Raw genomic sequence first — 27501 nt, 5'->3', positions numbered from 1 at the left:
TAGTTCTTACTGCTCTTCTCAGCGATTGTTCTGAGTCGCACAGGATCGTGATGTCATCCATGTACCCCAGTGACTTAGTACTTAGTCCATTTCCACCTGGTATGGGTACACCTTTCACCATCTTATCTTTCCTCAACATTGCCAGTAGAGGCTCGATTGCGCAGATAAAGAGCAGAGGCGAAAGTGGGCATCCTTGTTTGACGCCCGACTTTAGAACAACTTCTGAAGATAAAAAACCATTAATTAAAATCCTGCTAAAACTTCCATCATATAAAAGTGCAATGTGCTTAATAAAAACATCCGGGAATTTCATTTTCTTTAACACAGAATACAGGTACTTATGAGAGACTCTGTCGTACGCTTTCTGGAAATCAAGGGACAGAAGAGCTAGCTTTTGCTTCCTCTCTTGCTGATACCAAATTGCGTCCCGTATAATATTCAAGTTTTCTGCAATTGTACGACCAGGCACACCACATACCTGATCAGGATGCACGACCTTCTCTATCACCTTCTTCATTCTGTTCACCATGATTTTTGCCATAATTTTATAATCTACGTTGAGTAACGTGATTGGTCTCCAGTTCTCTAGATTAGTCTTATCTCCTTTTTTAAAAAGCAGGGTGACCACACCACTTCTCCAAGATTCAGGCAATTTGTCACATAAAAAGACAGCTTTAAAAATCTCAAACAGGTCGTCTTTTAAAATCTCCCAAAAAGTAAGATAAAATTCAATTTGTAGTCCGTCAGTACCCGGTGTTTTTCCTCTAGAAAAGCTTTTGATTGCACTTAGCAGTTCTTCTTCACAGATATCTTCAATCAACAACTCTTGATCTTGCTTTTCAAGGTGATTCTGCAATGAATTAAGAGCATCAGGTAAAAAATCAGCGTCAATTTTCTTTTCGCTAAAAAGATTTTGATAAAAAGTTTGCGCTTTGTCCAACAGTCCATCTTTAGTTGTTTCACCATCAAGTTCTTTAATTAATTCTTTGCGTTCTAAAGATTTTTTGAAAAAGAACCTGGAACATGTTTCATTTTTTTCCATATGTTCTACCTTGGCGTTGAAAATTATTTCTTTGCCTTTCTGTTCAATTGCTTTTTTAATGTCTTCTTTGACTTGTAAAATAACATCCTCCATATCTATCCCTGCATTTCTGAGTTTGTAACCTGTTTGCAGTTTTGTATTCAGGTCTTTAAACCATTTCTGATTCTGTCTGGCCTTCCTTTTGCCAGCTAAGAGAAAAAAATGTCTAATTTGAGACTTCACATACTCCCACCATTCTAGAATTCTTTTGTAATAATGTTTTTTCCCCTGTAGTTTTTTATAAAATTTCAAAAATTCCTCTTTTATACTTTCATCTTCCAGCAGCAGAGTGTTCAACTTCCAGACACCTCGCCCTTTCTCTAGACTGGGCAATTCCAAGTGAGTAATTAACGTTTTGTGGTCAGAAAAGATGTTACCTGTTAGATCCACTTTATTCACTTTAAAACTCTGTGATGTCAGAACAAAGTCAATTCTTGATTTTAGAAGATTGTTCTCCCAAGTGTATCCTGGTTCAGAGGTATTCTTTACTCTCCAGACATCATTCAGGCAAGTATCGTCGATTAGATTTTTTAACTGCATCTCAGTTTTGTCTTTCCTTCTAGTACCTGATGTCCTATTTTCATCAGACCGGATACAATTGAAGTCACCGCCAACCACAGTTGGTGTAGGACCAGGTATAAAGAGTTTGATGATATCTAATAAACTGGATCTTTCCTCTTTAATCGGAGATGCATAAACATTAATCAGCTTGAACTCGGATCCACAGTAACTCACATTAACAACTAGTGCACGTCCAGGTTCAACTTCAGTGAACGAGGTAACCTTAAAGTCTTTGTTTTTAAACAGGACGCCAACACCAGTAGCACGCGATCCATTTTCACCGGACCAGATGGAAGGTCCGTTCGCCCAATCTTCCCTTAGTTTGTTATAGTTAGGGTCATGGTCAATGCCGCATTCTTGAAGTAAAAAAATATCAGCATCTAAAGTCATCAGGTAAGAAAATAAAGCAGCTCTCTTGACAGAGCCCTTTAAACTCCTCACATTTAGTGAGGCAATTTTGAGTGTAGCCATAAATCATTTAAACAGAGCTTGAGTCCGTATCTGACATGAATCCGACCGGGGTAGAGGGACCCGCAGAAACGTCCGTGTCTGAGAATTCCTCGATGTTCACCGGATCAGATGGGTTTACAGGTTTAGGAACTGAGATGATCGGTTTAGGTGAGTAATTAGGGAGGACTATTTTCAAACGCCCAGCAGGTCTTTTGCTGGCGCTCTCTCCCTTAAACAAACTCGACTTCTCCTTTTTCCTTTTCCTCAAAACCTCCACGTCAATGTTAATCTCCTCCTCCTCCTCCTCACCACCAGCCTCCTTAGAAGACTCCTCTCCCATCTCCACTTCAGACTCAGCTGGATTCTCCTCCACCACATGACCATCTGGACTCTCCGACCAATCCTTGAGAACAATGCTATCCCCAGGCGGGTCCCCAGCAGTGTCCTTGGGCGGATCCCCAGAAGGGTTCCCGGGAGGGTCCTTGGATTTGTCTGTTTGTTCTTCAGGACTGGACCGCTTCGGAGGGGCTCCCCCCCGAGCTGCATCTGCATAGCTGAAGGTCTTTTTTCTCAACGGACAATCCCGAAAAGAGTGCCCAGGGATACGGCAGATATTACAGATAATCTGATTTGGGCAGTTCAGAGTGACATGTCCTTTTTGATAGCACTTCTTGCAAAGAGCGTTCTCCTCCTTGCAGCTCTCAAAGGAATGCCCAAAGTCCATACATTTTCTGCAGAAGATAGGCATCCCTGGATAGAAGAGTCTTCCTCTCTCTCTGCCAATCAGGAAGCTCTGAGGCGGATGAATGAGTCCACCAATTCCCAAACCTTCTCTCAGCTTCACGATGAACTTGTATTTTCCGGTCCACAACCTCTCAGAGTTCATGATTTTGTGAGAAAAGTAGACCTCAGAGCAATAGTTATGCAGAAACGCAGCCACATCCTTTTCAGAGACATGCGGATTGCTCATATGAACCACCACAGACTTCTCTTCTGCCAGGCAGAGGGTCACAAAACACAGTCCTTTAAGATCTTCCTCCTGAAGTCTCAGCTTGATCTGATGGTAAAAATTCTGAGATGCCACTTCAGAGGTCAGGGTAAGCACAAAGCGTCCAGGAGCATCTTGAAGTGCCAGAATGTTCTCCCTTTTCACCTGCAGGATCTCAAGCAGGACCTTCCTCACGAAGAAAGACAGGGAGAACTTGTCACGGGCTCGCTCTTCAACTTCAACCTTGAAAGAGTTCTTGATCTTCAAGTCGCCAGCTCCAGCAGAACGGAGAGTAGCCGATGTCGCCATCGCCATATTCAGATAAGTCGATCGCCTTCTTGGTTCTCTTCAGCACGCACACCCCCTATAGCAGCAGGAGGCTTAAGACAGTAGAACTGCCGATGCCTCAAGGCCGAGGATGCGATAGGCTTTGGAGTCTTCCAGCAACAACACTTGGTCGTAGCCAAAAGGCCGAGAAGCGATAACCAGAATTGGTTTCAAACTACGGAGCCACCCAAGGATCCTGAAAAGTCCATTTGTGGAGATGAGCTCCTGGACTCCCGTTAAGAAGACATGTTGTCAACCTCTAGATCCCTTACATGCCTGCACTTTTCGGCTTGCTGCTGCTGCAATCCACACGTTTTAGATCTGCATAACTCCACCTCTTTAAACACAGCACCTTCACCCCCTGCTGTTCCCACCCGCCTCAACACCGTTGGAAGGGAGGAGAACCAATTAAGGCGGGGGGTGGGGTGGAACGAGCAGCTGTCTACCCTTAGCAGGAGGGCTCCTGATTATATACCTCTCCTGCTGCTGCTGCTGCTGGCTGTCCAGCAGCAGACTGAAGGTGGCTGCTGCTGTGCACAGGTATATAAATGCTCAGAGCCTATTATGACACGCGCAGCCAGCGTTCCATTGCCACATTCCATCTACTGCAGGCAGGATACCTGGCTGGCTGAATGTCGCTGAGAAGCTCACAGAGACCGCCATAAGCAACAGTTTAACAGAATGCCACAGACTAATCAACCAAACTTTTTGGGTTGGGTTCTCTTTTATAGTCTGCAGGCATTAAATGAAAGAAGTCAGTGTTCCAGCAGAAGGAGACAACGTTTCAGAAAAGGCATTGTAGCAAACCAAAAAAGAAATTTTAAGCGCAGCAGAGTAACCAGCGCACATACCTGTTAGCTCAGGTGAGTTTAAAAGGCTGCTGTTGATAACAAGGGCATTTGCTAAATAGATGGTGTGTGTGCAACAATATACTGAAAGGTCAATTATATTGTGCAGCTTATCTCACCACCTGTAGTTATTTAGGTGAAAGCTCCAAAATGCTTGCCTAATATGTCTGTTTATCCAAAAGGAAGTAAAAAGGGAGAGCTAGAAAGATAGCATTGCATCACATTACATGGCAATGCAATGCACAGTTGCTGAAGTTGAACCAAAATGAGCTTGTAATCTGGCTTCTGCAACTTTGAACATGAAAAATCCAATGAGGAGAAGAAAAGCAAAGCCAAAGAGTCCATCCCAAAATCCGACAAACAAGCAAAATGAACAAAAAACATTGAATTCAATTCTTTCTGATTTTAGAAACTGCATTAAAGAAGGGGTGCACCGGTCCTGGAGATACTGCAATACCAGGTCAATGCGTGGAGTGGACAGAGCAAGCTCTTTTTCCATCTCCCTGTTCTAAAAATCCATTTAATATATGGTCCCCAGATAGGGGACGTATCAGATATTAAACTGATAAGAACAGATACTACACTTGATCTTAGCCAAAAGGCCGAGAAGCGATAACCAGAATTGGTTTCAAACTACGGAGCCACCCAAGGATCCTGAAAAGTCCATTTGTGGAGATGAGCTCCTGGACTCCCGTTAAGAAGACATGTTGTCAACCTCTAGATCCCTTACATGCCTGCACTTTTCGGCTTGCTGCTGCTGCAATCCACGCGTTTTAGATCTGCATAACTCCACCTCTTTAAACACAGCACCTTCACCCCCTGCTGTTCCCACCCGCCTCAACACCGTTGGAAGGGAGGAGAACCAATTAAGGCGGGGGGTGGGGTGGAACGAGCAGCTGTCTACCCTTAGCAGGAGGGCTCCTGATTACATACCTCTCCTGCTGCTGCTGCTGCTGGCTGTCCAGCAGCAGACTGAAGGTGGCTGCTGCTGTGCACAGGTATATAAAGGCTCAGAGCCTATTATGACACGCGCAGCCAGCGTTCCATTGCCACATTCCATCTACTGCAGGCAGGATACCTGGCTGGCTGAATGTCGCTGAGAAGCTCACAGAGACCGCCATAAGCAACAGTTTAACAGAATGCCACAGACTAATCAACCAAACTTTTTGGGTTGGGTTCTCTTTTATAGTCTGCAGGCATTAAATGAAAGAAGTCAGTGTTCCAGCAGAAGGAGACAACGTTTCAGAAAAGGCATTGTAGCAAACCAAAAAAGAAATTTTAAGCGCAGCAGAGTAACCAGCGCACATACCTGTTAGCTCAGGTGAGTTTAAAAGGCTGCTGTTGATAACAAGGGCATTTGCTAAATAGATGGTGTGTGTGCAACAATATACTGAAAGGTCAATTATATTGTGCAGCTTATCTCACCACCTGTAGTTATTTAGGTGAAAGCTCCAAAATGCTTGCCTAATATGTCTGTTTATCCAAAAGGAAGTAAAAAGGGAGAGCTAGAAAGATAGCATTGCATCACATTACATGGCAATGCAATGCACAGTTGCTGAAGTTGAACCAAAATGAGCTTGTAATCTGGCTTCTGCAACTTTGAACATGAAAAATCCAATGAGGAGAAGAAAAGCAAAGCCAAAGAGTCCATCCCAAAATCCGACAAACAAGCAAAATGAACAAAAAACATTGAATTCAATTCTTTCTGATTTTAGAAACTGCATTAAAGAAGGGGTGCACCGGTCCTGGAGATACTGCAATACCAGGTCAATGCATGGAGTGGACAGAGCAAGCTCTTTTTCCATCTCCCTGTTCTAAAAATCCATTTAATATATGGTCCCCAGATAGGGGACGTATCAGATATTAAACTGATAAGAACAGATACTACACTTGATCTTAGCCAAAAGGCCGAGAAGCGATAACCAGAATTGGTTTCAAACTACGGAGCCACCCAAGGATCCTGAAAAGTCCATTTGTGGAGATGAGCTCCTGGACTCCCGTTAAGAAGACATGTTGTCAACCTCTAGATCCCTTACATGCCTGCACTTTTCGGCTTGCTGCTGCTGCAATCCACGCGTTTTAGATCTGCATAACTCCACCTCTTTAAACACAGCACCTTCACCCCCTGCTGTTCCCACCCGCCTCAACACCGTTGGAAGGGAGGAGAACCAATTAAGGCGGGGGGTGGGGTGGAACGAGCAGCTGTCTACCCTTAGCAGGAGGGCTCCTGATTACATACCTCTCCTGCTGCTGCTGCTGGTTGTCCAGCAGCAGACTGAAGGTGGCTGCTGCTGTGCACAGGTATATAAAGGCTCAGAGCCTATTATGACACGCGCAGCCAGCGTTCCATTGCCACATTCCATCTACTGCAGGCAGGATACCTGGCTGGCTGAATGTCGCTGAGAAGCTCACAGAGACCGCCATAAGCAACAGTTTAACAGAATGCCACAGACTAATCAACCAAACTTTTTGGGTTGGGTTCTCTTTTATAGTCTGCAGGCATTAAATGAAAGAAGTCAGTGTTCCAGCAGAAGGAGACAACGTTTCAGAAAAGGCATTGTAGCAAACCAAAAAAGAAATTTTAAGCGCAGCAGAGTAACCAGCGCACATACCTGTTAGCTCAGGTGAGTTTAAAAGGCTGCTGTTGATAACAAGGGCATTTGCTAAATAGATGGTGTGTGTGCAACAATATACTGAAAGGTCAATTATATTGTGCAGCTTATCTCACCACCTGTAGTTATTTAGGTGAAAGCTCCAAAATGCTTGCCTAATATGTCTGTTTATCCAAAAGGAAGTAAAAAGGGAGAGCTAGAAAGATAGCATTGCATCACATTACATGGCAATGCAATGCACAGTTGCTGAAGTTGAACCAAAATGAGCTTGTAATCTGGCTTCTGCAACTTTGAACATGAAAAATCCAATGAGGAGAAGAAAAGCAAAGCCAAAGAGTCCATCCCAAAATCCGACAAACAAGCAAAATGAACAAAAAACATTGAATTCAATTCTTTCTGATTTTAGAAACTGCATTAAAGAAGGGGTGCACCGGTCCTGGAGATACTGCAATACCAGGTCAATGCGTGGAGTGGACAGAGCAAGCTCTTTTTCCATCTCCCTGTTCTAAAAATCCATTTAATATATGGTCCCCAGATAGGGGACGTATCAGATATTAAACTGATAAGAACAGATACTACACTTGATCTTAGCCAAAAGGCCGAGAAGCGATAACCAGAATTGGTTTCAAACTACGGAGCCACCCAAGGATCCTGAAAAGTCCATTTGTGGAGATGAGCTCCTGGACTCCCGTTAAGAAGACATGTTGTCAACCTCTAGATCCCTTACATGCCTGCACTTTTCGGCTTGCTGCTGCTGCAATCCACGCGTTTTAGATCTGCATAACTCCACCTCTTTAAACACAGCACCTTCACCCCCTGCTGTTCCCACCCGCCTCAACACCGTTGGAAGGGAGGAGAACCAATTAAGGCGGGGGGTGGGGTGGAACGAGCAGCTGTCTACCCTTAGCAGGAGGGCTCCTGATTACATACCTCTCCTGCTGCTGCTGCTGCTGGCTGTCCAGCAGCAGACTGAAGGTGGCTGCTGCTGTGCACAGGTATATAAAGGCTCAGAGCCTATTATGACACGCGCAGCCAGCGTTCCATTGCCACATTCCATCTACTGCAGGCAGGATACCTGGCTGGCTGAATGTCGCTGAGAAGCTCACAGAGACCGCCATAAGCAACAGTTTAACAGAATGCCACAGACTAATCAACCAAACTTTTTGGGTTGGGTTCTCTTTTATAGTCTGCAGGCATTAAATGAAAGAAGTCAGTGTTCCAGCAGAAGGAGACAACGTTTCAGAAAAGGCATTGTAGCAAACCAAAAAAGAAATTTTAAGCGCAGCAGAGTAACCAGCGCACATACCTGTTAGCTCAGGTGAGTTTAAAAGGCTGCTGTTGATAACAAGGGCATTTGCTAAATAGATGGTGTGTGTGCAACAATATACTGAAAGGTCAATTATATTGTGCAGCTTATCTCACCACCTGTAGTTATTTAGGTGAAAGCTCCAAAATGCTTGCCTAATATGTCTGTTTATCCAAAAGGAAGTAAAAAGGGAGAGCTAGAAAGATAGCATTGCATCACATTACATGGCAATGCAATGCACAGTTGCTGAAGTTGAACCAAAATGAGCTTGTAATCTGGCTTCTGCAACTTTGAACATGAAAAATCCAATGAGGAGAAGAAAAGCAAAGCCAAAGAGTCCATCCCAAAATCCGACAAACAAGCAAAATGAACAAAAAACATTGAATTCAATTCTTTCTGATTTTAGAAACTGCATTAAAGAAGGGGTGCACCGGTCCTGGAGATACTGCAATACCAGGTCAATGCGTGGAGTGGACAGAGCAAGCTCTTTTTCCATCTCCCTGTTCTAAAAATCCATTTAATATATGGTCCCCAGATAGGGGACGTATCAGATATTAAACTGATAAGAACAGATACTACACTTGATCTTAGCCAAAAGGCCGAGAAGCGATAACCAGAATTGGTTTCAAACTACGGAGCCACCCAAGGATCCTGAAAAGTCCATTTGTGGAGATGAGCTCCTGGACTCCCGTTAAGAAGACATGTTGTCAACCTCTAGATCCCTTACATGCCTGCACTTTTCGGCTTGCTGCTGCTGCAATCCACGCGTTTTAGATCTGCATAACTCCACCTCTTTAAACACAGCACCTTCACCCCCTGCTGTTACCACCCGCCTCAACACCGTTGGAAGGGAGGAGAACCAATTAAGGCGGGGGGTGGGGTGGAACGAGCAGCTGTCTACCCTTAGCAGGAGGGCTCCTGATTACATACCTCTCCTGCTGCTGCTGCTGCTGGCTGTCCAGCAGCAGACTGAAGGTGGCTGCTGCTGTGCACAGGTATATAAAGGCTCAGAGCCTATTATGACACGCGCAGCCAGCGTTCCATTGCCACATTCCATCTACTGCAGGCAGGATACCTGGCTGGCTGAATGTCGCTGAGAAGCTCACAGAGACCGCCATAAGCAACAGTTTAACAGAATGCCACAGACTAATCAACCAAACTTTTTGGGTTGGGTTCTCTTTTATAGTCTGCAGGCATTAAATGAAAGAAGTCAGTGTTCCAGCAGAAGGAGACAACGTTTCAGAAAAGGCATTGTAGCAAACCAAAAAAGAAATTTTAAGCGCAGCAGAGTAACCAGCGCACATACCTGTTAGCTCAGGTGAGTTTAAAAGGCTGCTGTTGATAACAAGGGCATTTGCTAAATAGATGGTGTGTGTGCAACAATATACTGAAAGGTCAATTATATTGTGCAGCTTATCTCACCACCTGTAGTTATTTAGGTGAAAGCTCCAAAATGCTTGCCTAATATGTCTGTTTATCCAAAAGGAAGTAAAAAGGGAGAGCTAGAAAGATAGCATTGCATCACATTACATGGCAATGCAATGCACAGTTGCTGAAGTTGAACCAAAATGAGCTTGTAATCTGGCTTCTGCAACTTTGAACATGAAAAATCCAATGAGGAGAAGAAAAGCAAAGCCAAAGAGTCCATCCCAAAATCCGACAAACAAGCAAAATGAACAAAAAACATTGAATTCAATTCTTTCTGATTTTAGAAACTGCATTAAAGAAGGGGTGCACCGGTCCTGGAGATACTGCAATACCAGGTCAATGCGTGGAGTGGACAGAGCAAGCTCTTTTTCCATCTCCCTGTTCTAAAAATCCATTTAATATATGGTCCCCAGATAGGGGACGTATCAGATATTAAACTGATAAGAACAGATACTACACTTGATCTTAGCCAAAAGGCCGAGAAGCGATAACCAGAATTGGTTTCAAACTACGGAGCCACCCAAGGATCCTGAAAAGTCCATTTGTGGAGATGAGCTCCTGGACTCCCGTTAAGAAGACATGTTGTCAACCTCTAGATCCCTTACATGCCTGCACTTTTCGGCTTGCTGCTGCTGCAATCCACGCGTTTTAGATCTGCATAACTCCACCTCTTTAAACACAGCACCTTCACCCCCTGCTGTTCCCACCCGCCTCAACACCATTGGAAGGGAGGAGAACCAATTAAGGCGGGGGGTGGGGTGGAACGAGCAGCTGTCTACCCTTAGCAGGAGGGCTCCTGATTACATACCTCTCCTGCTGCTGCTGCTGCTGGCTGTCCAGCAGCAGACTGAAGGTGGCTGCTGCTGTGCACAGGTATATAAAGGCTCAGAGCCTATTATGACATGCGCAGCCAGCGTTCCATTGCCACATTCCATCTACTGCAGGCAGGATACCTGGCTGGCTGAATGTCGCTGAGAAGCTCACAGAGACCGCCATAAGCAACAGTTTAACAGAATGCCACAGACTAATCAACCAAACTTTTTGGGTTGGGTTCTCTTTTATAGTCTGCAGGCATTAAATGAAAGAAGTCAGTGTTCCAGCAGAAGGAGACAACGTTTCAGAAAAGGCATTGTAGCAAACCAAAAAAGAAATTTTAAGCGCAGCAGAGTAACCAGCGCACATACCTGTTAGCTCAGGTGAGTTTAAAAGGCTGCTGTTGATAACAAGGGCATTTGCTAAATAGATGGTGTGTGTGCAACAATATACTGAAAGGTCAATTATATTGTGCAGCTTATCTCACCACCTGTAGTTATTTAGGTGAAAGCTCCAAAATGCTTGCCTAATATGTCTGTTTATCCAAAAGGAAGTAAAAAGGGAGAGCTAGAAAGATAGCATTGCATCACATTACATGGCAATGCAATGCACAGTTGCTGAAGTTGAACCAAAATGAGCTTGTAATCTGGCTTCTGCAACTTTGAACATGAAAAATCCAATGAGGAGAAGAAAAGCAAAGCCAAAGAGTCCATCCCAAAATCCGACAAACAAGCAAAATGAACAAAAAACATTAAATTCAATTCTTTCTGATTTTAGAAACTGCATTAAAGAAGGGGTGCACCGGTCCTGGAGATACTGCAATACCAGGTCAATGCGTGGAGTGGACAGAGCAAGCTCTTTTTCCATCTCCCTGTTCTAAAAATCCATTTAATATATGGTCCCCAGATAGGGGACGTATCAGATATTAAACTGATAAGAACAGATACTACACTTGATCTTAGCCAAAAGGCCGAGAAGCGATAACCAGAATTGGTTTCAAACTACGGAGCCACCCAAGGATCCTGAAAAGTCCATTTGTGGAGATGAGCTCCTGGACTCCCGTTAAGAAGACATGTTGTCAACCTCTAGATCCCTTACATGCCTGCACTTTTCGGCTTGCTGCTGCTGCAATCCACGCGTTTTAGATCTGCATAACTCCACCTCTTTAAACACAGCACCTTCACCCCCTGCTGTTCCCACCCGCCTCAACACCGTTGGAAGGGAGGAGAACCAATTAAGGCGGGGGGTGGGGTGGAACGAGCAGCTGTCTACCCTTAGCAGGAGGGCTCCTGATTACATACCTCTCCTGCTGCTGCTGCTGCTGGCTGTCCAGCAGCAGACTGAAGGTGGCTGCTGCTGTGCACAGGTATATAAAGGCTCAGAGCCTATTATGACACGCGCAGCCAGCGTTCCATTGCCACATTCCATCTACTGCAGGCAGGATACCTGGCTGGCTGAATGTCGCTGAGAAGCTCACAGAGACCGCCATAAGCAACAGTTTAACAGAATGCCACAGACTAATCAACCAAACTTTTTGGGTTGGGTTCTCTTTTATAGTCTGCAGGCATTAAATGAAAGAAGTCAGTGTTCCAGCAGAAGGAGACAACGTTTCAGAAAAGGCATTGTAGCAAACCAAAAAAGAAATTTTAAGCGCAGCAGAGTAACCAGCGCACATACCTGTTAGCTCAGGTGAGTTTAAAAGGCTGCTGTTGATAACAAGGGCATTTGCTAAATAGATGGTGTGTGTGCAACAATATACTGAAAGGTCAATTATATTGTGCAGCTTATCTCACCACCTGTAGTTATTTAGGTGAAAGCTCCAAAATGCTTGCCTAATATGTCTGTTTATCCAAAAGGAAGTAAAAAGGGAGAGCTAGAAAGATAGCATTGCATCACATTACATGGCAATGCAATGCACAGTTGCTGAAGTTGAACCAAAATGAGCTTGTAATCTGGCTTCTGCAACTTTGAACATGAAAAATCCAATGAGGAGAAGAAAAGCAAAGCCAAAGAGTCCATCCCAAAATCCGACAAACAAGCAAAATGAACAAAAAACATTGAATTCAATTCTTTCTGATTTTAGAAACTGCATTAAAGAAGGGGTGCACCGGTCCTGGAGATACTGCAATACCAGGTCAATGCGTGGAGTGGACAGAGCAAGCTCTTTTTCCATCTCCCTGTTCTAAAAATCCATTTAATATATGGTCCCCAGATAGGGGACGTATCAGATATTAAACTGATAAGAACAGATACTACACTTGATCTTAGCCAAAAGGCCGAGAAGCGATAACCAGAATTGGTTTCAAACTACGGAGCCACCCAAGGATCCTGAAAAGTCCATTTGTGGAGATGAGCTCCTGGACTCCCGTTAAGAAGACATGTTGTCAACCTCTAGATCCCTTACATGCCTGCACTTTTCGGCTTGCTGCTGCTGCAATCCACGCGTTTTAGATCTGCATAACTCCACCTCTTTAAACACAGCACCTTCACCCCCTGCTGTTCCCACCCGCCTCAACACCGTTGGAAGGGAGGAGAACCAATTAAGGCGGGGGGTGGGGTGGAACGAGCAGCTGTCTACCCTTAGCAGGAGGGCTCCTGATTACATACCTCTCCTGCTGCTGCTGCTGCTGGCTGTCCAGCAGCAGACTGAAGGTGGCTGCTGCTGTGCACAGGTATATAAAGGCTCAGAGCCTATTATGACACGCGCAGCCAGCGTTCCATTGCCACATTCCATCTACTGCAGGCAGGATACCTGGCTGGCTGAATGTCGCTGAGAAGCTCACAGAGACCGCCATAAGCAACAGTTTAACAGAATGCCACAGACTAATCAACCAAACTTTTTGGGTTGGGTTCTCTTTTATAGTCTGCAGGCATTAAATGAAAGAAGTCAGTGTTCCAGCAGAAGGAGACAACGTTTCAGAAAAGGCATTGTAGCAAACCAAAAAAGAAATTTTAAGCGCAGCAGAGTAACCAGCGCACATACCTGTTAGCTCAGGTGAGTTTAAAAGGCTGCTGTTGATAACAAGGGCATTTGCTAAATAGATGGTGTGTGTGCAACAATATACTGAAAGGTCAATTATATTGTGCAGCTTATCTCACCACCTGTAGTTATTTAGGTGAAAGCTCCAAAATGCTTGCCTAATATGTCTGTTTATCCAAAAGGAAGTAAAAAGGGAGAGCTAGAAAGATAGCATTGCATCACATTACATGGCAATGCAATGCACAGTTGCTGAAGTTGAACCAAAATGAGCTTGTAATCTGGCTTCTGCAACTTTGAACATGAAAAATCCAATGAGGAGAAGAAAAGCAAAGCCAAAGAGTCCATCCCAAAATCTGACAAACAAGCAAAATGAACAAAAAACATTGAATTCAATTCTTTCTGATTTTAGAAACTGCATTAAAGAAGGGGTGCACCGGTCCTGGAGATACTGCAATACCAGGTCAATGCGTGGAGTGGACAGAGCAAGCTCTTTTTCCATCTCCCTGTTCTAAAAATCCATTTAATATATGGTCCCCAGATAGGGGACGTATCAGATATTAAACTGATAAGAACAGATTTTTTTTTTTTTTCCTCAGATTAAGACCCACATTAATTTATGCATCATAGCGCATATTCACATAACGGGTTCTCAAATCATCATTCGGAAAAACAAAAACAAAATCCCAAAAAACACAACCCTGCAATTAACTGTTACTTACTGTAAGAAGTCCAATGTGAAAAGTTCCAGAGTGCTTCTGCTGCTGTCTCACCATACTTCTTTTTATCCAATAAATAGGCATAAAACAGTCTAGCAAGAAAAATCTTTCTGCATTCCATGGGGGAAAAAACAATCTTTTTAAAAATCACCAAATTCCGAACGTCCCATAAAACCTCTTTATATATGACAAAAATAATCCAGCTTGCCCGCTTCCTTTGCGAGTACTTAAAATCTTGACCTATTAAAATCCTTTCAAAATCGAAACAATGAAAACCAACTAAAGCAACAAACATACGTGACAACAAGGTAAAAACTTTTTTAGCAAAAAAACAGTCCCAAAAAATATGCTGTATTGTTTCCACCTTATTGCAACCTTCCCTAGGACATAGTTCTTGAACCTTTATCCCCCGGTCATTCAAAAAAGCCCTTGTTGGCAAGCATCCATGCAACGCCATCCAGGTTACATCCTTCTGTCTGTTGCTGATTCCACGCATGAAAAAAAGCTTCCACACCTGTCCAGACTGTGCATTATTACAAAACGGCACATCACATAACATCTCCTTCTTCTTAATACCTGAGACAATCAGTTTTTTGTCCGGTCTAACCATGGAGCTTATCCCATTTTGATCATAGAAGGACCTAAGCACCACATAAAAAAACGGTATCACAAACGAAACTGGTTTTCTTAAATCCTTCTCACACCAGCTCCATTTCTGGAAAAGCCGTCCTGCTAAATATTTGCACATGTCCGCAGTCCTGTTATTGCACTGGGATAATTTATAAATGTTCAAAAAATAATGCATTCTTAAAAATAAGTCAATGTTAGGAAAATCACAACCCCCATTTTCCACAGAACACATAACCATTCCTCTTCTTAGTTTCTCCATTTTGGATCCCCAAAAAAACACAAACAGTTTCCTTGTCACTCTCTTTGTCCAAAGCACAGCAGGTGGGAAAATCAAAGCAGTGTACAGCAGAAGCGGGAGAATCACAGACTTGATTACCAGCACTTTCCCTCTCAGCGACAGGTTCCTTAGTTTCCAAAAGTTCAACTTCTGATCCATTTTGTCTTCTAGAATCTTCAGGCTGCTTTTCCCTTTCAGTTCCTTCTCAAAGATGACACCAAGAACCTCAATTTCCTCCCTACTCTCCACTCCTGCCACGTTAACCTCAACCTGCCTCCCAAAGTTACAAAGCTGGCACTTTCCCCAATTCACCGCCATACCAGCCACACAACAAAAAATCCTTACGTGCAAATTCACTCTATTGAGATCCGCCTGTGAACCACAAGTAAAAACAATATCATCCATATAACTTAAAGACTTGACTGGACCCCCGGATCCCCCAGGAATAAAAACACCAGCCACACACTTGTCAACTTGCACACTTTTTAAAAGGGCCTCCACCACACAGATAAAAAGAATTGGTGACAGGGGACAACCCTGCCTAACTCCCGATAAAATATTAAAACTGGAACTCACATGCCCATTAACTAAAATCTGGCTACTGACCCCACAATAAAAACTCTTAATGACCATCAATAATTTATCCGGAACACCAAGGTGACTTAAAGCAGAGAACAAAAATCTATGTGATATTTTATCAAAGGCTTTCTCCAGGTCCACCGACTGTAACAAAAGAGCATTCATATTCAAATTAGCCTGATAAATTAAGTCTCTTAGAAGCAGCAAATTATCTGAAATTTTCCTACCAGGCACTGCACATGCCTGATACTCCCCCACCATATCACCTATCACATCTGCCAGTCTACCAGCCACAATTTTAGAAATAATTTTGTAATCACTGTTTAACAATGTTATGGGCCTCCAATTTTTAATATCCCTCATGTCCCCTTTCTTATGAATCAGCGTAACAATCCCCCTACGCATAGAAACCGATAAACTCCCATGAGTAAAACCATATTGCACCACCCGGGAAAACTCCACACCTATAATATCCCAAAATCTAACATAAAATTCAGCAGGAAGACCATCACAGCCTGGCGTCTTGCCTTTCGCCAAGCCATCCACTGCCCGTCTAATTTCATCTTTCCCAACCTCCTCACTTAAAAACCCAATTTTCTCCTCAGGAATATTATTAGTTAATACTTTGCAATAATCATTAATTTCCGCATCACTGGCTCTACTATCGTTAGAGAAGAGTGTTTCATAAAAGGAAAGAATACTGCCAATCATCTCATCCCCAGATACCTCCCCTGCAGGAGAAAAAACAGACTTAAAAACCCCTTTAGGTTTAAAACATTTTTTAAAAAAGTATCTCGAACATTGCTCATTTTCCTCCATGTGCTTTATTTTTGCCTTAAACATAATAGTCTTCCCTTTTTCAATAAGTATCTTCTTCAGTTCGTCCTTCAAATCTGCAATCTCTTTATCCACCTCCATCCCCGCTCTCTTAAACTTATGGAGTACTTCCAATTTTGAAATAACAGCAGCATCATGATCCCTTTTGGCTTTCGCTCTCCTAAAACACACCCCTTTAAAATAACATGCAAATTTCTCCTTAGCCCAGTCCCACCACTCTAGCAAATCTTTAAAAAGGTGCTGTTCAGACACACAAGACAAAAACACTTTATTAAAACCAACCTTAACACTCTCCTCTTCCAGCAGGCTTACGTTCAGCTTCCAGAGTCCCTTTCCAAAAGCCAGGGACTCAGCTATACACAGATCTACCACTATCATCTTGTGGTCAGAAAAAGTCGTCATCACGTGGTTGCACTTGGCCACCTTAATCCCTTCAGACATAAAAACATAGTCAATTCGGGAAACACTACGTCCACTATCTGATATGTATGTGAACTTATCACTTGGCCCAACCATCAGACCAGCATCCGTGTAGCGTAAATCCTGCACAATCTGATTTAAAATATTAGACGTAACATCAGTCCTACCTTCCGTAGAGCTCTTACGATCTTTTGCGGATCTGACACAATTAAAATCTCCAGCCACTATAGTGAAGTCTCTGCCTGGTAAAAACAACTTTAGAGACTCCAAAAACCCAACTCTTGCTTGTTTATCAGCAGGGGCATAAACATTAAAAACCCGTACCCGCTGACCTAAAAAATCCACTAATAAAAACAAACATCTCCCAGGTATGATTACTTTAAACTCTAAAACCTTTAGACTGGAATTACACAGTAAAATGCCCACCCCTTCATTCCTGTTTTCTGAGCATGGGGACCAAAAAGATTGCCCCTTATTCCACTCACTCTCATGCGGGGCAGATTTAATTACACATTCCTGCAGACAGACAATATCTGCATTCACACTCTCAATGTACTCCAGTATCCCTGCTCTCCTACAAGCAGAACCAATCCCTCATACATTCAGAGAAGCAACACACAACGCCATCATAACAACAGGAAAAAATCTCCACCATACCCGATCCATCATGAACCAGGAGAAAACCCACTCCTGCCACCCACTTTTCTACGTATATCAGGCGACTCAGAACTCGAGTCCCTGTTAGAATAACCTGGTCTTAGGGAGACTGGATCTTCCTGCCCCCCAGACCAACACCCCTCCACCTTACTTCTTTTAATCACGGAGGCATAACTCTCCTCCTTGCCATCATCTTCCTCCTCATTTTCACTCCAATCACTGTTAACCCTATCACGCTGCTGAGGGGTTATAGTTCCATCCGAATCAGAATCCTCCTCCTCCAAAACCTCCATTTCCTCACCCCCATCTCTTCCCAAAACAGGATTCACTGACTCCGCCATATTAGACAAATCCATCCCATCACCCGGGCCATGCACATCAGCTACTTTGTTTATTACTTCCAGCCCCTCCCTCAAACCAACTTTCTTCTGGCTCCGCCCCTTTTCCTCCATCTTGGGCACCGCATGGTCTCTTCCCCTACCACCATCTTGTTTTTGGCTTTCCCCCTCTGAGTCTGAGCCTTCGCCCTCCTCCCCACTTTCCTGCCGAGTCTTCTTCTGCCTCTCTTCAGCGTCCACCTGTGACCTAGGAATCTGAGCCCACAATCTACATTTCCTTGCAAGGTGATCTGCATGTCCACACAAATCACACACCTTATTCATTGGGCAACCACTTGCAACATGCCCAGATTTCCCACAACCTCTACAAACATCACCTTGCACTGGACAATCTTTCTGAACATGTCCAAACTCATGACACTTCCTACAATATTCCATCTGTCCATTATAAAAACAAAATCCCCTTTCTCCTCCGATAGAAAACTGTGCAGGAATGCTCTTGGCACCCCCAATAGCTCTATCATCCGGTCTCAGTTTTACAACATATCTCCTCTTGCCATTTAGATAATTGTATTTGTTCTTCATTCTTCCCAAAAATTTAACCTCACTACAATACCGAGCTAAAAAATTGGAAACAGTCTCATCCGGAACTTTAGGGTTATACATGTGCACAACCACATACTTATATGTCTGCTGGAACAGAGGTTCCAGTGCAATAAACTCTAGGCATTTCAATTCCTTTTCTTCCTTCATTCGTACCAACTCCATGTAGACTCTCTGGCAAATACTCAAAGAAACAAAAGTGATATCATAAATTCCTTGTTTCTGAAAATCCTGCAGTGCCAATACATCCGTTACCTTCAAGCCATTAATGTTCTTCAAGACATCAACGCAAACTTGGTCCAAACCGATTTCTCCTTCATGACCTGCAGCCACCTTCAGACGGACCGAGTCCTCTAATCCACGTGTTTTCTCCACCATTTTTACAGCAGATAAACACAATCGCCGCTCAATCGCACACTAGGGCCCCACAAGGGGGAACCCCAGTCACAACTGCCCTCCAAACAACACCAGCAGCAGAAAACCACCACTGATCTTGCCAAAAGGCCGAGAAGCGATAACCAGAATTGGTTTCAAACTACGGAGCCACCCAAGGATCCTGAAAAGTCCATTTGTGGAGATGAGCTCCTGGACTCCCGTTAAGAAGACATGTTGTCAACCTCTAGATCCCTTACATGCCTGCACTTTTCGGCTTGCTGCTGCTGCAATCCACGCGTTTTAGATCTGCATAACTCCACCTCTTTAAACACAGCACCTTCACCCCCTGCTGTTCCCACCCGCCTCAACACCGTTGGAAGGGAGGAGAACCAATTAAGGCGGGGGGTGGGGTGGAACGAGCAGCTGTCTACCCTTAGCAGGAGGGCTCCTGATTACATACCTCTCCTGCTGCTGCTGCTGCTGGCTGTCCAGCAGCAGACTGAAGGTGGCTGCTGCTGTGCACAGGTATATAAAGGCTCAGAGCCTATTATGACACGCGCAGCCAGCGTTCCATTGCCACATTCCATCTACTGCAGGCAGGATACCTGGCTGGCTGAATGTCGCTGAGAAGCTCACAGAGACCGCCATAAGCAACAGTTTAACAGAATGCCACAGACTAATCAACCAAACTTTTTGGGTTGGGTTCTCTTTTATAGTCTGCAGGCATTAAATGAAAGAAGTCAGTGTTCCAGCAGAAGGAGACAACGTTTCAGAAAAGGCATTGTAGCAAACCAAAAAAGAAATTTTAAGCGCAGCAGAGTAACCAGCGCACATACCTGTTAGCTCAGGTGAGTTTAAAAGGCTGCTGTTGATAACAAGGGCATTTGCTAAATAGATGGTGTGTGTGCAACAATATACTGAAAGGTCAATTATATTGTGCAGCTTATCTCACCACCTGTAGTTATTTAGGTGAAAGCTCCAAAATGCTTGCCTAATATGTCTGTTTATCCAAAAGGAAGTAAAAAGGGAGAGCTAGAAAGATAGCATTGCATCACATTACATGGCAATGCAATGCACAGTTGCTGAAGTTGAACCAAAATGAGCTTGTAATCTGGCTTCTGCAACTTTGAACATGAAAAATCCAATGAGGAGAAGAAAAGCAAAGCCAAAGAGTCCATCCCAAAATCCGACAAACAAGCAAAATGAACAAAAAACATTGAATTCAATTCTTTCTGATTTTAGAAACTGCATTAAAGAAGGGGTGCACCGGTCCTGGAGATACTGCAATACCAGGTCAATGCGTGGAGTGGACAGAGCAAGCTCTTTTTCCATCTCCCTGTTCTAAAAATCCATTTAATATATGGTCCCCAGATAGGGGACGTATCAGATATTAAACTGATAAGAACAGATTTTTTTTTTTTTTTTTCCTCAGATTAAGACCCACATTAATTTATGCATCATAGCGCATATTCACATAACGGGTTCTCAAATCATCATTCGGAAAAACAAAAACAAAATCCCAAAAAACACAACCCTGCAATTAACTGTTACTTACTGTATGAAGTCCAATGTGAAAAGTTCCAGAGTGCTTCTGCTGCTGTCTCACCATATTTCTTTTTATCCAATAAATAGGCATAAAACAGTCTAGCAAGAAAAATCTTTCTGCATTCCATGGGGGAAAAAACAATCTTTTTAAAAATCACCAAATTCCGAACGTCCCATAAAACCTCTTTATATATGACAAAAATAATCCAGCTTGCCCGCTTCCTTTGCGAGTACTTAAAATCTTGACCTATTAAAATCCTTTCAAAATCGAAACAATGAAAACCAACTAAAGCAACAAACATACGTGACAACAAGGTAAAAACTTTTTTAGCAAAAAAACAGTCCCAAAAAATATGCTGTATTGTTTCCACCTTATTGCAACCTTCCCTAGGACATAGTTCTTGAACCTTTATCCCCCGGTCATTCAAAAAAGCCCTTGTTGGCAAGCATCCATGCAACGCCATCCAGGTTACATCCTTCTGTCTGTTGCTGATTCCACGCATGAAAAAAAGCTTCCACACCTGTCCAGACTGTGCATTATTACAAAACGGCACATCACATAACATCTCCTTCTTCTTAATACCTGAGACAATCAGTTTTTTGTCCGGTCTAACCATGGAGCTTATCCCATTTTGATCATAGAAGCAGGGCCGGCCTTAGGGTATATGGCGCCCTGTGCGAAATCCCTCTTGGCGCCCCCCCCCAAAGAAAAAAAATTAAACTCATGTAGGTGAAAACAACAAGTGCATTTTTTATTAATCAAATGATCAAGTAATAACAAGCAACAAAAGTTGAAAAGTTTTAAAGCCGCCACCACGATAAGGTAGACTCTTCTGGCAGGGCCCTACTCTAACCTATTAAAATTTTCTTAAAATATCCAATACTCTTTTTAGATATATTTTTATTTAGTTTTCTTTAAGGGAATGTGTCATATACATTTTTTTTTAAAAATGACCAATAATACCACATACAGGGAATACTGCCACACCATGACCAGACCACATATTACCACAACATAGTGACCGAATAATACCACACAGAAGGGGGAAAAACTGCCACACCATGACCAGACCACATATTACCACCACATTACTAATATTACCACCACATTACTAATATTACCATAAGTGTCATTATGCACGGGAGCTCTATACATGGTATGTATAATGTAAGTGTCCAGGTAATCTAGTGATCACCAGTGACATTATACACAGGAGCTCTGTATATAGTGTCAGTGTACAGGTAATACAGTGATCATCAGTGACATTATACACAGGAGCTCTGTATATAGTGTCAGTGTACAGGTAATACAGTGATCACCAGTGACATTATACACAGGAGCCCGGTACATAGTATATAGTGTAAGTGTACATGTAATACACTGACTCACTGGTGACGTCTCTAGGTGAAGTCCTTCAGCTACGCTTTTCTCCTTCATCCAGCACAGACCGCCATTACGTCTTCCAGCCAGGACTCGTCTCTGCATAAAATAACACAGTTATCTAGAGCACATTCCCCAACTTCTACATTACGCAGCTGAATACAGACGTGTATCCACCATCAATATATGGTTAGTTATTATACAACCTACCATTCCAAATATAAATTGTAATCCACCACGGTGCCCCCATTAACTGTAAATAGGCACTTAATATATAATTTAATTAGAACCTCTACTCTTTCCGCCAATTTGTTACCAGTTACACTCCTGCATCCGCAACGCCCCCTACTCTATACTTCCTGCTCCCCGCATTCATTATTTACATGCACCCCCTGCCCCAATTCATTATATCATGTCCTGCTCTCCCCACCCCATCATCATTTACTGTCCCCCACCCCACATTCATTATGTGCAGCTCATTATCCCCCTACTCCCAATTCCCCCATGTGCAGCTCATTTTCTCCCAATTCCCCCATGTGCAGCTCTCACCCCCCCATGTGCACATCTCTCATCCCCCTCCCCCACATGTGCCCCTCTCTCATCCCCCTCCCCCACATGTGCACCTCTCTCATCCCACTCCCCCACATGTGCACCTCTCTCATCCCCCTCCCCCACATGTGCACCTCTCTCATCCCCCTCCCCCACATGTGCACCTCTCTCATCCCCCCCATGTGCACATCTCTCATCCCCCTCCCCCACATGTGCACCTCTCTCATCCCCCTCCCCCACATGTGCACCTCTCTCATCCCACTCCCCCACATGTGCACCTCTCTCATCCCCCTCCCCCACATGTGCACCTCTCTCATCCCCCTCCCCCACATGTGCACCTCTCTCATCCCCCCCATGTGCACATCTCTCATCCCCCTCCCCCACATGTGCACCTCTCTCATCCCCCTCCCCCACATGTGCACCTCTCTCATCCCCCTCCCCCACATGTGCACACCTCTCATCCCCCTCCCCCACATGTGCACCTCTCTCATCCCCCTCCCCCACATGTGCACCTCTCTCATTCCCCTCCCCCACATGTGCACCTCCCATTCCCCCCACTCCTAGTAAATTGTATTTAAAAAAAAAAAAAAACTTGTTATACTTACCCCCATGCGATCCCTGCAGAATCCTCGTCCAAATCGATGACACCAGGTTCTCCTGACTTCCGGTCATGTGACGGTGCCGTCACATGACCGGAAGTCAGAGAAATCATGACAGAGATGTTCCGGCCCCGGCGCTTAGCATGGGGCCGGGGGCCCCATGAGGAGAGAGACACACAAGAGGGGGGCCCCCAAGGGGGCCCCTACCGGCCGGGCCCCATACTGGAGTCAGGGCAGTCATGCCCTGATGGCGGCCCTGCTGGAGGCTGAAGGGGCCCCCTCTCCCTCGGGGCCCCCGTTCAATGAACCGGCTGCACGGGCGGTAGTTCCGCCCCTGTGTGTGAGGAGGAGAGAGTGCAGCGCGCCCGGGTCCCGGCCGGACATTTCAGAGCAGAGAGGGGGCGCCGGCGCCTGAGCACAGAAGAAACGCTGGGCGCTCCCTCTCTGCTCTTCCATAAGAAAAATACCGACGGGGAGGGAGCCAGCGCAGCGCCCCCCTTCACTCTCAAGTTTGAGGCGCCCTGTGCAGTTGCACAGCTGGCACGCCCCAAAGGCCGGCCCTGCATAGAAGGACCTAAGCACCACATAAAAAAACGGTATCACAAACGAAACTGGTTTTCTTAAATCCTTCTCACACCAGCTCCATTTCTGGAAAAGCCGTCCTGCTAAATATTTGCACATGTCCGCAGTCCTGTTATTGCACTGGGATAATTTATAAATGTTCAAAAAATAATGCATTCTTAAAAATAAGTCAATGTTAGGAAAATCACAACCCCCATTTTCCACAGAACACATAACCATTCCTCTTCTTAGTTTCTCCATTTTGGATCCCCAAAAAAACACAAACAGTTTCCTTGTCACTCTCTTTGTCCAAAGCACAGCAGGTGGGAAAATCAAAGCAGTGTACAGCAGAAGCGGGAGAATCACAGACTTGATTACCAGCACATTCCCTCTCAGCGACAGGTTCCTTAGTTTCCAAAAGTTCAACTTCTGATCCATTTTGTCTTCTAGAATCTTCAGGCTGCTTTTCCCTTTCAGTTCCTTCTCAAAGATGACACCAAGAACCTCAATTTCCTCCCTACTCTCCACTCCTGCCACGTTAACCTCAACCTGCCTCCCAAAGTTACAAAGCTGGCACTTTCCCCAATTCACCGCCATACCAGCCACACAACAAAAAATCCTGACGTGCAAATTCACTCTATTGAGATCCGCCTGTGAACCACAAGTAAAAACAATATCATCCATATAACTTAAAGACTTGACTGGACCCCCGGATCCCCCAGGAATAAAAACACCAGCCACACACTTGTCAACTTGCACACTTTTTAAAAGGGCCTCCACCACACAGATAAAAAGAATTGGTGACAGGGGACAACCCTGCCTAACTCCCGATAAAATATTAAAACTGGAACTCACATGCCCATTAACTAAAATCTGGCTACTGACCCCACAATAAAAACTCTTAATGACCATCAATAATTTATCCGGAACACCAAGGTGACTTACAGCAGAGAACAAAAATCTATGTGATATTTTATCAAAGGCTTTCTCCAGGTCCACCGACTGTAACAAAAGAGCATTCATATTCAAATTAGCCTGATAAATTAAGTCTCTTAGAAGCAGCAAATTATCTGAGATTTTCCTACCAGGCACTGCACATGCCTGATACTCCCCCACCATATCACCTATCACATCTGCCAGTCTACCAGCCACAATTTTAGAAATAATTTTGTAATCACTGTTTAACAATGTTATGGGCCTCCAATTTTTAATATCCCTCATGTCCCCTTTCTTATGAATCAGCGTAACAATCCCCCTACGCATAGAAACCGATAAAATCCCATGAGTAAAACCATATTGCACCACCCGGGAAAACTCCACACCTATAATATCCCAAAATCTAACATAAAATTCAGCAGGAAGACCATCACAGCCTGGCGTCTTGCCTTTCGCCAAGCCATCCACTGCCCGTCTAATTTCATCTTTCCCAACCTCCTCACTTAAAAACCCAATTTTCTCCTCAGGAATATTATTAGTTAATACTTTGCAATAATCATTAATTTCCGCATCACTGGCTCTACTATCGTTAGAGAAGAGTGTTTCATAAAAGGAAAGAATACTGCCAATCATCTCATCCCCAGACACCTCCCCTGCAGGAGAAAAAACAGACTTAAAAACCCCTTTAGGTTTAAAACATTTTTTAAAAAAGTATCTCGAACATTGCTCATTTTCCTCCATGTGCTTTATTTTTGCCTTAAACATAATAGTCTTCCCTTTTTCAATAAGTATCTTCTTCAGTTCGTCCTTCAAATCTGCAATCTCTTTATCCACCTCCATCCCCGCTCTCTTAAACTTATGGAGTACTTCCAATTTTGAAATAACAGCAGCATCATGATCCCTTTTGGCTTTCGCTCTCCTAAAACACACCCCTTTAAAATAACATGCAAATTTCTCCTTAGCCCAGTCCCACCACTCTAGCAAATCTTTAAAAAGGTGCTGTTCAGACACACAAGACAAAAACACTTTATTAAAACCAACCTTAACACTCTCCTCTTCCAGCAGGCTTACGTTCAGCTTCCAGAGTCCCTTTCCAAAAGCCAGGGACTCAGCTATACACAGATCTACCACTATCATCTTGTGGTCAGAAAAAGTCGTCATCACGTGGTTGCACTTGGCCACCTTAATCCCTTCAGACATAAAAACATAGTCAATTCGGGAAACACTACGTCCACTATCTGATATGTATGTGAACTTATCACTTGGCCCAACCATCAGACCAGCATCCGTGTAGCGTAAATCCTGCACAATCTGATTTAAAATATTAGACGTAACATCAGTCCTACCTTCCGTAGAGCTCTTACGATCTTTTGCGGATCTGACACAATTAAAATCTCCAGCCACTATAGTGAAGTCTCTGCCTGGTAAAAACAACTTTAGAGACTCCAAAAACCCAACTCTTGCTTGTTTATCAGCAGGGGCATAAACATTAAAAACCCGTACCCGCTGACCTAAAAAATCCACTAATAAAAACAAACATCTCCCAGGTATGATTACTTTAAACTCTAAAACCTTTAGACTGGAATTACACAGTAAAATGCCCACCCCTTCATTCCTGTTTTCTGAGCATGGGGACCAAAAAGATTGCCCCTTATTCCACTCACTCTCATGCGGGGCAGATTTAATTACACATTCCTGCAGACAGACAATATCTGCATTCACACTCTCAATGTACTCCAGTATCCCTGCTCTCCTACAAGCAGAACCAATCCCTCGTACATTCAGAGAAGCAACACACAACGCCATCATAACAACAGGAAAAAATCTCCACCATACCCGATCCATCATGAACCAGGAGAAAACCCACTCCTGCCACCCACTTTTCTACGTATATCAGGCGACTCAGAACTCGAGTCCCTGTTAGAATAACCTGGTCTTAGGGAGACTGGATCTTCCTGCCCCCCAGACCAACACCCCTCCACCTTACTTCTTTTAATCACGGAGGCATAACTCTCCTCCTTGCCATCATCTTCCTCCTCATTTTCACTCCAATCACTGTTAACCCTATCACGCTGCTGAGGGGTTATAGTTCCATCCGAATCAGAATCCTCCTCCTCCAAAACCTCCATTTCCTCACCCCCATCTCTTCCCAAAACAGGATTCACTGACTCCGCCATATTAGACAAATCCATCCCATCACCCGGGCCATGCACATCAGCTACTTTGTTTATTACTTCCAGCCCCTCCCTCAAACCAACTTTCTTCTGGCTCCGCCCCTTTTCCTCCATCTTGGGCACCGCATGGTCTCTTCCCCTACCACCATCTTGTTTTTGGCTTTCCCCCTCTGAGTCTGAGCCTTCGCCCTCCTCCCCACTTTCCTGCCGAGTCTTCTTCTGCCTCTCTTCAGCGTCCACCTGTGACCTAGGAATCTGAGCCCACAATCTACATTTCCTTGCAAGGTGATCTGCATGTCCACACAAATCACACACCTTATTCATTGGGCAACCACTTGCAACATGCCCAGATTTCCCACAACCTCTACAAACATCACCTTGCACTGGACAATCTTTCTGAACATGTCCAAACTCATGACACTTCCTACAATATTCCATCTGTCCATTATAAAAACAAAATCCCCTTTCTCCTCCGATAGAAAACTGTGCAGGAATGCTCTTGGCACCCCCAATAGCTCTATCATCCGGTCTCAGTTTTACAACATATCTCCTCTTGCCATTTAGATAATTGTATTTGTTCTTCATTCTTCCCAAAAATTTAACCTCACTACAATACCGAGCTAAAAAATTGGAAACAGTCTCATCCGGAACTTTAGGGTTATACATGTGCACAACCACATACTTATATGTCTGCTGGAACAGAGGTTCCAGTGCAATAAACTCTAGGCATTTCAATTCCTTTTCTTCCTTCATTCGTACCAACTCCATGTAGACTCTCTGGCAAATACTCAAAGAAACAAAAGTGATATCATAAATTCCTTGTTTCTGAAAATCCTGCAGTGCCAATACATCCGTTACCTTCAAGCCATTAATGTTCTTCAAGACATCAACGCAAACTTGGTCCAAACCGATTTCTCCTTCATGACCTGC

General features: G+C 44.0%; 9 non-coding genes across 9 annotated transcripts; all 9 read right to left on the bottom strand.

Annotated features, from left to right (window-relative positions):
* Window positions 1-4678: 4678 nt before the first annotated feature.
* On the bottom strand, window positions 4679-4869 carry LOC141198136 (U2 spliceosomal RNA). The gene has a single exon (XR_012270097.1). It is a non-coding gene; the product is annotated as a U2 spliceosomal RNA (small nuclear RNA).
* A 1115-nt stretch (window positions 4870-5984) lies between these two features.
* On the bottom strand, window positions 5985-6175 carry LOC141198437 (U2 spliceosomal RNA). Its single transcript, XR_012270388.1, has one exon. It is a non-coding gene; the product is annotated as a U2 spliceosomal RNA (small nuclear RNA).
* A 1112-nt stretch (window positions 6176-7287) lies between these two features.
* LOC141198135 (U2 spliceosomal RNA) lies at window positions 7288-7478 on the bottom strand. Its single transcript, XR_012270096.1, has one exon. It is a non-coding gene; the product is annotated as a U2 spliceosomal RNA (small nuclear RNA).
* Window positions 7479-8593: 1115 nt separating this feature from the next.
* Window positions 8594-8784, bottom strand: LOC141198134 (U2 spliceosomal RNA). The gene has a single exon (XR_012270095.1). It is a non-coding gene; the product is annotated as a U2 spliceosomal RNA (small nuclear RNA).
* Window positions 8785-9899: 1115 nt separating this feature from the next.
* LOC141198132 (U2 spliceosomal RNA) lies at window positions 9900-10090 on the bottom strand. The gene has a single exon (XR_012270093.1). It is a non-coding gene; the product is annotated as a U2 spliceosomal RNA (small nuclear RNA).
* A 1115-nt stretch (window positions 10091-11205) lies between these two features.
* On the bottom strand, window positions 11206-11396 carry LOC141198131 (U2 spliceosomal RNA). The gene has a single exon (XR_012270092.1). It is a non-coding gene; the product is annotated as a U2 spliceosomal RNA (small nuclear RNA).
* A 1115-nt stretch (window positions 11397-12511) lies between these two features.
* LOC141198130 (U2 spliceosomal RNA) lies at window positions 12512-12702 on the bottom strand. The gene has a single exon (XR_012270091.1). It is a non-coding gene; the product is annotated as a U2 spliceosomal RNA (small nuclear RNA).
* A 1115-nt stretch (window positions 12703-13817) lies between these two features.
* Window positions 13818-14012, bottom strand: LOC141197947 (U2 spliceosomal RNA). Its single transcript, XR_012269954.1, has one exon. It is a non-coding gene; the product is annotated as a U2 spliceosomal RNA (small nuclear RNA).
* A 6070-nt stretch (window positions 14013-20082) lies between these two features.
* Window positions 20083-20280, bottom strand: LOC141197957 (U2 spliceosomal RNA). Its single transcript, XR_012269961.1, has one exon. It is a non-coding gene; the product is annotated as a U2 spliceosomal RNA (small nuclear RNA).
* Window positions 20281-27501: the final 7221 nt, after the last annotated feature.

This window comes from Phyllobates terribilis, unplaced genomic scaffold, assembly GCF_046119375.1.
Source record: "Phyllobates terribilis strain yellow unplaced genomic scaffold, ASM4611937v1 Scaffold_94__1_contigs__length_6153435, whole genome shotgun sequence".
Taxonomy (NCBI): domain Eukaryota; kingdom Metazoa; phylum Chordata; class Amphibia; order Anura; family Dendrobatidae; genus Phyllobates; species Phyllobates terribilis.
This window is presented reverse-complemented; position numbering and strand designations above follow the sequence as displayed.